Source organism: Pseudophryne corroboree, chromosome 9 (assembly GCF_028390025.1).
Source record: "Pseudophryne corroboree isolate aPseCor3 chromosome 9, aPseCor3.hap2, whole genome shotgun sequence".
Lineage (NCBI taxonomy): Eukaryota > Metazoa > Chordata > Amphibia > Anura > Myobatrachidae > Pseudophryne > Pseudophryne corroboree.
This window is the reverse complement of record NC_086452.1, coordinates 398,365,688-398,376,094: the sequence shown is the minus strand read 5'-3', so window position 1 is coordinate 398,376,094 and position 10,407 is coordinate 398,365,688.

Genomic DNA, 10,407 nt, shown 5'->3' with positions numbered 1-10,407 from the left:
CATCTACAGCAAATAATGGCTCTTACTGTAGGTGACGCTTTTCTGTAGAAATTTCAGTTTGATTAGAGGGATACATATATATATTAAAAACCGCAAATTAAACCACCTTAATAAATACATTTCTCTAACGTCCTAGTGGATGCTGGGGACTCCGAAAGGACCATGGGGAATAGCGGCTCCGCAGGAGACTGGGCACAAAGTAAAAGCTTTAGGACTAGCTGGTGTGCACTGGCTCCTCCCCCTATGACCCTCCCCCAAGCCTCAGTTAAGATTTTGTGCCCGAACGAGAAGGGTGCAATCTAGGTGGCTCTCCTGAGCTGCTTAGAGTAAAAGTTTAAATAGGTTTTTTATTTTCAGTGAGACCTGCTGGCAACAGGCTCACTGCATCGAGGGACTAAGGGGAGAAGAAGCGAACTCACCTGCGTGCAGAGTGGATTGGGCTTCTTAGGCTACTGGACATTAGCTCCAGAGGGACGATCACAGGCCCAGCCATGGATGGGTCCCGGAGCCGCGCCGCCGGCCCCCTTACAGATGCTGAAGCAAGAAGAGGTCCATAAATCGGCGGTAGAAGACTTTCCTGTCTTCATAAGGTAGCGCACAGCACTGCAGCTGTGCGCCATTGCTCTCAGCACACTTCACACTTCGGTCACTGAGGGTGCAGGGCGCTGGGGGGGGGCGCCCTGGGAAGCAATGAATTTACCTTATTTGGCAAAAAATACATCACATATAGCTCCTGGGCTATATGGATGTATTTAACCCCTGCCAGTTTTCCAGTAAAAAGCGGGAGAAGAGCCCGCCGTGAAGGGGGCGGGGCCTATCTCCTCAGCACACAGCGCCATTTTCCCCACACAGCTCCGCTGGTAGGAAGGCTCCCAGAATCTCCCCTGCATCCTGCAACTACAGAAACAGGGTAAAAAAGAGAGGGGGGCACTTATTTGGCAAAATAACAGATATAAGCAGCTATAAGGGATAGACACTTATTGTAAGGTTGTCCCTATACATATATAGCGCTCTGGTGTGTGCTGGCAAACTCTCCCTCTGTCTCCCCAAGGGCCTAAGTGGGTCCTGTCCTCTATCAGAGCATTCCCTGTGTGTGTGCTTGGTGTCGGTACGTGTGTGTCGACATGTATGAGGAGGAAAATGATGTGGAGGCGGAGCAATTGCCTATAATTGTGATGTCACCCCCTAGGGAGTCGACACCTGAATGGATGGCCGTAATTAAGGAATTACGTGACAGTGTCGGCACGTTACAGAAAACTGTTGACGACATGAGACAGCCGGCAGCTCAGTTAGTGCCTGTCCAGGCGTCTCAAACACCGTCAGGGGCTATTAAACGCCCGTTACCTCAGTGGGTCGACACGGACCCAGACACAGACACTGACTCCAGTGTCGACGGTGAAGAAACAAACGTATTTTCCAGTAGGGCCACACGTTACATGATCACGGCAATGAAGGAGGTTTTGCACATCTCTGATACTGCAAGTACCACAAAAAGGGGTATTATGTGGGGTGTGAAAAAACTACCCGTAGTTTTTCCTGAATCAGATGAATTGAATGAAGTGTGTGATGAAGCGTGGGTTACCCCCGACAAAAAACTGCTAATTTCTAAAAAATTATTGGCACTATATCCCTTCCCACCAGAGGTTAGGGCTCGTTGGGAAACACCCCCTAGGGTGGATAAGGCGCTCACACGCTTATCAAAACAAGTGGCGTTACCGTCTCCAGAAACGGCCGCCCTTAAGGAGCCAGCAGATAGGAGGCTGGAAAATATCCTTAAAAGTATATACACACATACTGGTGTTATACTGCGACCAGCAATCGCCTCAGCCTGGATGTGCAGTGCTGGGGTGGCTTGGTCGGATTCCCTGACTGAAAATATTGATACCCTGGACAGGGACAATATATTATTGACTATAGAGCATTTAAAGGATGCATTCCTATATATGCGAGATGCACAGAGAGACATTTGCACTCTGGCATCAAGAGTAAGTGCGATGTCCATTTCTGCCAGAAGAGGATTATGGACGCGACAGTGGTCAGGGGATGCGGATTCCAAACGGCATATGGAAGTATTGCCGTATAAAGGGGAGGAGTTATTTGGGGGCGGTCTATCGGACCTGGTGGCCACGGCAACGGCTGGGAAATCCACCTTTTTACCCCAAGTCACCTCGCAGCAGAAAAAGATACCGTCTTTTCAGGCTCAGTCCTTTCGTCCCCATAAGGGCAAGCGGGCAAAAGGCCACTCATATCTGCCCCGGGGCAGAGGAAGGGGAAAAAGACTGCAACAGACAGCTTCTTCCCACGAACAGAAGCCTTCCCCCGCTTCTGCCAAGTCCTCAGCATGACGCTGGGGCCTTACAAGCGGACTCAGGCACGGTGGGGGCCCGTCTCAAGAATTTCAGCGCGCAGTGGGCTCACTCGCAAGTGGACCCCTGGATCCTGCAGGTAGTATCTCAGGGGTACAAATTGGAATTCGAGACGTCTCCCCCTCGCCGGTTCCTGAAGTCTGCTTTACCAACGTCTACCCCCGACAGGGAGGCGGTATTGGAAGCCATTCACAAGCTGTATTCCCAGCAAGTGATAATCAAGGTACCCCTCCTACAACAGGGAAAGGGGTATTATTCCACGCTGTTTGTGGTACCGAAGCCGGACGGCTCGGTTAGACCCATTTTAAATCTGAAAGCCTTGAACACTTACATAAAAAGGTTCAAGTTCAAGATGGAGTCACTCAGAGCAGTGATAGCGAACCTGGAAGAAGGGGACTACATGGTGTCTCTGGACATCAAGGATGCTTACCTCCATGTCCCAATTTGCCCTTCTCACCAAGGGTACCTCAGGTTTGTGGTACAGAACTGTCACTATCAGTTTCAGACGCTGCCGTTTGGATTGTCCACGGCACCCCGGGTCTTTACCAAGGTAATGGCCGAAATGATGATTCTTCTTCGAAGAAAAGGCGTCTTAATTATCCCTTACTTGGACGATCTCCTGATAAGGGCACGGCCCAGAGAACAGTTAGAGGTCGGAGTAGCACTATCTCAAATAGTACTACGACAGCACGGATGGATTCTAAATATTCCAAAATCGCAGCTGATTCCGACGACACGTCTGCTGTTCCTAGGGATGATTCTGGACAAAAAGGTGTTTCTCCCGGAAGAGAAAGCCAGGGAGTTATCCGACCTAGTCAGGAAACTCCTAAGACCAGGCCAGGTGTCAGTGCATCAGTGCACAAGGGTCCTGGGAAAGATGGTGGCTTCTTACGAAGCGATTCCATTCGGCAGATTCCACGCAAGAACTTTTCAGTTGGATCTGCTAGACAAATGGTCTGGATCGCATCTTCAAATGCATCAGCGGATAACCCTGTCTCCAAGGACAAGGGTGTCTCTCCTGTGGTGGTTACAGAGTGCTCATCTCCTAGAGGGCCGCAGATTCGGCATTCAGGATTGGGTCCTGGTGACCACGGATGCCAGCCTGAGAGGCTGGGGAGCAGTCACACAGGGAAAAAATTTCCAGGGCTTGTGGTCAAGCATGGAAACGTCACTTCACATAAATATCCTGGAACTAAGGGCCATTTACAATGCCCTAAGTCAGGCAAGGCCTCTGCTTCAGGGTCAGCCTGTATTGATCCAGTCGGACAACATCACGGCAGTCGCCCACGTAAACAGACAGGGCGGCACAAGAAGCAGGAGGGCAATGACGGAAGTGGCAAGGATTCTTCGCTGGGCGGAAAATCATGTGATAGCACTGTCAGCAGTGTTCATTCCGGGAGTGGACAACTGGGAAGCAGACTTCCTCAGCAGACACGATCTTCACCCGGGGGAGTGGGGACTTCACCCAGAAGTCTTCCACATGATTGTAAACCGTTGGGAAAAACCAAAGGTGGACATGATGGCGTCTCGCCTCAACAAAAAACTGGACAGATATTGCTCCAGGTCAAGGGACCCTCAGGCAATAGCTGTGGACGCTCTGGTAACACCGTGGGTGTACCGGTCAGTGTATGTGTTCCCTCCTCTTCCTCTCATACCAAAAGTACTGAGAATCATAAGAAGGAGAGGAGTAAAAACTATACTCGTGGCTCCGGATTGGCCAAGAAGGACTTGGTACCCGGATATTCAAGAGATGCTCACGGAAGACCCGTGGCCTCTACCTCTAAGACAGGACCTGCTCCGGCAGGGACCATGTCTGTTCCAAGACTTACCGCGGCTGCGTTTGACGGCATGGCGGTTGAACGCCGGATCCTGAAGGAAAAAGGCATTCCGGATGAAGTCATCCCTACCCTGATCAAAGCCAGGAAGGATGTAACCGTACAACATTATCACCGTATTTGGCGTAAATATGTTGCGTGGTGCGAGGCCAGGAAGGCCCCTACGGAGGAATTTCAACTGGGTCGATTCCTGCATTTCCTGCAAACAGGACTGTCTATGGGCCTCAAATTAGGGTCCATTAAGGTTCAAATTTCGGCCCTGTCGATATTCTTCCAAAAAGAACTAGCTTCTGTTCCTGAAGTTCAGACGTTTGTCAAGGGAGTACTGCATATACAGCCTCCTTTTGTGCCTCCAGTGGCACCTTGGGATCTCAATGTAGTGTTGGGATTCCTAAAATCACATTGGTTTGAACCACTCACCACTGTGGACTTGAAATATCTCACATGGAAAGTGGTAATGCTGTTAGCCCTCGCTTCAGCCAGGCGTGTATCAGAATTGGCGGCTTTATCCTATAAAAGCCCTTACCTAATTTTTCATACGGACAGGGCAGAATTGAGGACTCGTCCTCAATTTCTCCCTAAGGTGGTTTCAGCATTTCACTTAAACCAACCTATTGTGGTGCCTGCGGCTACTAGGGACTTGGAGGATTCCAAGTTGCTGGACGTAGTCAGGGCCCTGAAAATATATGTTTCCAGGACGGCTGGAGTCAGAAAATCTGACTCGCTGTTTATCCTGTATGCACCCAACAAGCTGGGTGCTCCTGCTTCTAAGCAGACGATTGCTCGTTGGATTTGTAGTACAATTCAGCTTGCACATTCTGTGGCAGGCCTGCCACAGCCAAAATCTGTAAAAGCCCATTCCACACGGAAAGTGGGCTCATCTTGGGCGGCTGCCCGAGGGGTCTCGGCTTTACAACTTTGCCGAGCAGCTACTTGGTCAGGGGCAAACACGTTTGCTAAATTCTACAAATTTGATACCCTGGCTGAGGAGGACCTGGAGTTCTCTCATTCGGTGCTGCGGAGTCATCCGCACTCTCCCGCCCGTTTGGGAGCTTTGGTATAATCCCCATGGTCCTTTCGGAGTCCCCAGCATCCACTAGGACGTTAGAGAAAATAAGAATTTACTTACCGATAATTCTATTTCTCATAGTCCGTAGTGGATGCTGGGCGCCCATCCCAAGTGCGGATTGTCTGCATTACTTGTACATAGTTATTGTTACAAAAATCGGGTTATTGTTGTTGTGAGCCATCTTTTCAGAGGCTCCTTCTGTTATCATGCTGTTAACTGGGTTCAGATCACAAGTTGTACGGTGTGATTGGTGTGGCTGGTATGAGTCTTACCCGGGATTCAAAATCCTTCCTTATTGTGTACGCTCGTCCGGGCACAGTATCCTAACTGAGGCTTGGGGGAGGGTCATAGGGGGAGGAGCCAGTGCACACCAGCTAGTCCTAAAGCTTTTACTTTGTGCCCAGTCTCCTGCGGAGCCGCTATTCCCCATGGTCCTTTCGGAGTCCCCAGCATCCACTACGGACTATGAGAAATAGAATTATCGGTAAGTAAATTCTTATTTTTTACAAAATGTCTGTCTGAAAGGTTTCACGTTCAGTAATTATGCAGATTGTTTAATTTTCTAGTTGTCGCTGATGAATACAGTATGTGAGAACCGGACTATGTTGAGTGTGTTGAAATAAGTATTTCTCCTACGTCCTAGAGGATGCTGGGGACTCCGTAAGGACCATGGGGTATAGACGGGATCCGCAGGAGACATGGGCACACTATAAGAGTTTGAATGGGTGTCAACTGGCTCCTCCCTCTATGCCCCTCCCCCAGACCTCAGTTAGATTCTGTGCCCAGGAGTGACTGGACACACACTAGGGGAGCTCTACTGAGTTCTCTAAAATACTTTATTGTTAGGTTTTTTATTTTCAGGCAGACCTGCTGGCTACAGGCTCCCTGCATCGTGGGACTGAGGGGAGACAACAAGCAGACCTACTTCTTCTTAATCCAAGGGCTCTGCTTCTTAGGCTACTGGACACCATTAGCTCCAGAGGGTTCGATCACTTGGTTCGCCTAGCTGCTTGTTCCCGGAGCCGCGCCGTCACCCCCCTCACAGAAGCCAGAAGAAAAAAGCCGGGTGAGTATAAGAAGAACAGAAGACTTCAGTGACGGCGGAAGACTTCAGTAACGGAGGTACAGTGCAGCGGTCACGCTGCGCTCCATGCTCCCACACACCAACGGCACTCACAGTGTGCAGGGCACTGGGGGGGAGCACCCTGAGCAGCAAGTTACTGATGTTCTAAAAAACTGGCATAAAAAGCATATTCGGTGCCCGGGCACCGTGTCCCATACCCCCGTCAGTATAAAGCAGCGCGCTGCGAGCCATTGCTCCCGCACCGCTGGCTTTGCAAGGGTGCAGGGCGCAGGGGGCGGGGGTCGCCCTGGGCAGCAGTATATACCTTTTTAAGGGTGCCTAACTGCCTACGCATATATACAGTGTATAGACACTGTACAGGGACCCCCGCTAACTTAAAAAATGCTATTTGAATAGCGGGCTGAGAAGGGGGCGGGGCTTAGCCCTCACAACACGTTTCAGCGCCATTTTTTCCATGTCCCCGCCATAACAATGAAAACAGTGCAAACATGGGGGGGGGCACAGTGGTTAGTGCTATATAAACGACCATATAACACTATTTTAGAAAAATGGACTTTTTCTTTCTCATGTGCTGGTCGCTCTGTTGATAAAGCTCTAGGTCGGCCGTGACAAGCAGATCCTCACAAGGAGTCCGAATGTTTATTCTTTTCCTGCTGCGGTTAGAATACTGTGAAAGTCAACTCCTGGTCGACACGGAGCCCTGTTTCAAAGGATCGTACACAGGAAGCTAAGTGATATTTTTATTTCTATGCTTTGGAGTTATTTGCATTACATGCACATGGGGGAGTGTTTATATTCGGAAAGGTATTCCTTAGTATTACCCTAAAGAGAGTGGGGCTGTTTCTTATGTTGAGTCTTCTCTATAACATAGCAAGAAATGCTGAGGCTGACTCCGAGAGATACTCGAGTGTTTCCCTGGGACAGTGTACCGTTGTTTGGGGATGCCTCAGTTCAGTCAATCTCAGCTGATACCGCTGGTAAGCCTAACTTGGTGAGTTAGATTCCCTTGCAAAGGTTGGTGACACATTCTGTTGTGGTGATGCAGTCATTTTGACCGGTTTGATACCGTTCTTTTTTCCCTTTCGGTGCAGATAGTGGAAGGTGGAAAGGTAAGAGTTCTGCAGCCTTATTAGGTTCGCAGAAGTGGATGTCGGTTCTGTTTCTAACACATCCACTGCATGTCGCTGGGTCTATCTGGCTGGAGTCCTCTCCAGGGGGAACTCGTCTACTACTTTTCAGTCAGTCCGGGAATGAACTTGGACCTGTGAGTAAATTATAGAATCAAAAGGGGGACATTCTGGCATTTACAGATGTCTCCCCTCACTGATGTTTTAAAATAGATCTTGCCGTTATCCCTCTGGAAGGGGAGGTAGTACGCGACGCCATACCAGAGTGGCGTCAGCTTCAGGGCATTGTACTGCTGTCCCTGTTTAAAAAAAAAAAAGAATAACAAAGGTTTCTCCTTACGAAGTTGATCTACTGGAGGGAATCTCTGAGACAGGGAGCTCCAGCACGTAAGGGTACAAAGGGGTTTAAATGCGTTTTTTCTCTGCATTCAACTTACCTGGGTTGTTGTCCAGGATTGTCTTTGCCATTTCACCGGAGTGATGACAGTAGGATGGTATTCTTTCAAAGAGTAAGAGCCATTGTTATTCTGTACCGGGACACTCTCATGATTAAGGCGAGGTCAAGACACAAGTGGTGCAAATCGTTGTTTTCTATCTGACTGTTCTTCAACACAAAGGAAGGCTGTTGTTCCCAACGACGCAGACGTCGGAGGGGGGTATTACAGTAGATCTGGAATGGTCGAAGTTCTGTATGTTCCTGTGGATACAGCTCTGAGGATCCGGTGTCGGTCAGATTTGCAGTAACAATCCATCAATATGTTCCGTTGATGAAAAAGATGGGGGCGGCCTACGAGTCCTTTTCGGTGAGCAGGTCAAATGCCAGAGTGGTTTTCACGGGGCCAGTTGGAACTGGGGTCCGGGTCTCACCTGCACATGCACCGGAATATAATCCTAATGGCCAGGATATCGCTCCTGTGGGGTCTGCTCAGTTTTCACCTCCTAGAGGGACGAAGGTTCGGAATCCAAGATGAGGTCCTGGTGTCCATGCATGCAGAGCTCAGAGAGGAAAAGGCCAAGCTGAGAAGCTTGTCTGCAATACGTTTTCTTGGATTCAGAGTTATTTTCAATGAACATATGCTTCGTGATCTGCCCGTGTTAATTCCGTCAGACGACTTAACAGAAGTGGTCTAAGTAAGACGCTACGGCGGAACAAGGAGCAAAGCGGCAATGGCAGAAGCTGAAAAAGTTGGCCGCTGGGTAGAAAGACTGGTAAACGCTATATTAGCAGTTTTCGTTCCGAATTTGAACGATGGATAAATAGATTCCTCTGCAGATGCGATCTCCATCCGGGAGAAATACAATCGTCATCGAGAAGTTTTCACTGAAGTGACGAGTTTTTGAGGAGTGCCTCAAGTGGACATGTGGCGTCTCGCCTCGACGAAAGATCTCAGGGATATTGTTCCGGGGCAGGGGACACTCAAGCTATACCAGTGGACGTCCTTGGGACACCTTGGGTGTTTTCAGTTGGTCTATGTGTCTCCTCCGCTTTCTCTCTTCGGAAGGTGATAAACGTAAGAAGAACAAAGGTTCGGGCGATCCTCATTGTTCCGGTCTAACCAAGGAGGGCTTGGTATGCAGTTCTTCAAGAGTTACTCATCCTCTGCGTGAGGATCTGTTACAGCAAGATCCGGGCGTGTATAAAGACTTGTCGCGGCTGCGTTTGACGGCGTGGCGTTTGAAAGCCATATCCTGTCCAGAAAGGGTATTCCCAGTGGAGTTTTTCCACACTTCTTCTGGCTAGAAAAGAAGTAACGGCAAAGCCTTACCCTACCGTGCTTGGAGAAAATATGGGTCTTGGTGTAAATCCAAGAGGGCTATTACGGAGACTTTCACCTGGGTCGTTCTTCTCCATGTTTTTGCAAGCAGGTGTGGGTGAAGGCCTAAAATTAGGCTCCATTACGTGCGGTTTTGGACTTATAAATTTTCTTGTAAGAAAGGCTTGGCAACCTTTCCGGAAGTTTGGACCTTCGTGAAGGGAATACTGCATATCCGATCTCCATTTGTGCCCCGTTGGCACAGTGGGTCCTGGACGTGGTGTTGCGGTTTCTTCTGTCACACTGTTTGAAACCTTTGTGTTAAAATTTCTCTCTTGGAAAGTGGTCAGGCCATTGGCTTTGGCGTCCGCAAGGCAGGTGTCGGAAGTGGCGGCTTTTGTCTCACAAGAGCCCTGTTTGATTTTCCATATGGATAGAGAGGAATTGAGAACTCGGATAATAGTTATTCTAAAAGTGTTTTCTGGGTTTAGCAGAAATCGGTCTACTTTGTTGCCGGTGGTTACTTAGGCATTAACTGATTCAAAGTCTCTCGATGTAGTCGGGGCTTTGTATATTTAGGTTGCCAATTTGGCTCAGATTGGGGAAACAGAGGCTCTGTTTGTCTGGTATGCTCCCAGCATGATTGGGGCGCCTGCGTCTATGCAGTATATTACAAGCTAATCTGTGATACAATTTGGCGTGCTTGTTCTACGGCTGGATTGCCGTTGCCGAAGTCGGTGGAGACCCATTCTACTAGGAAGATGGGCTCTTCTTGGGCGGATGCCCGAGGGGTCTCGGCGGTTCGATCTTGCCGAGCGGCTACTTGGTCGGGTTCAAACACTTTTGCTATGCTCTACAAGTTTGATACCCTGGCTGATGGGGACCTTTTGTTTGCTCAATCGGTGCTGCAGAGTCGTCCGCACTCTCCCGCCCGGTCTGGAGCTTTGGTATAAACCCCATGGTCCTTACGGAGTCCCCAGCATCCTCTAGGACGTAGGAGAAAATAGGATTTTAATACCTACCGGTAAATCCTTTTCTCTTAGTCCGTAGAGGATGCTGGGCATCCGTCCCAGTGCATAATGTCTCTGCAGTTATTGGGTATGGTTACACTCTTGTGGTGTTTTCTTTTCGGTCTGGCTGTTGCTGCCGTTGTTTTCATGCCATGCATGCGG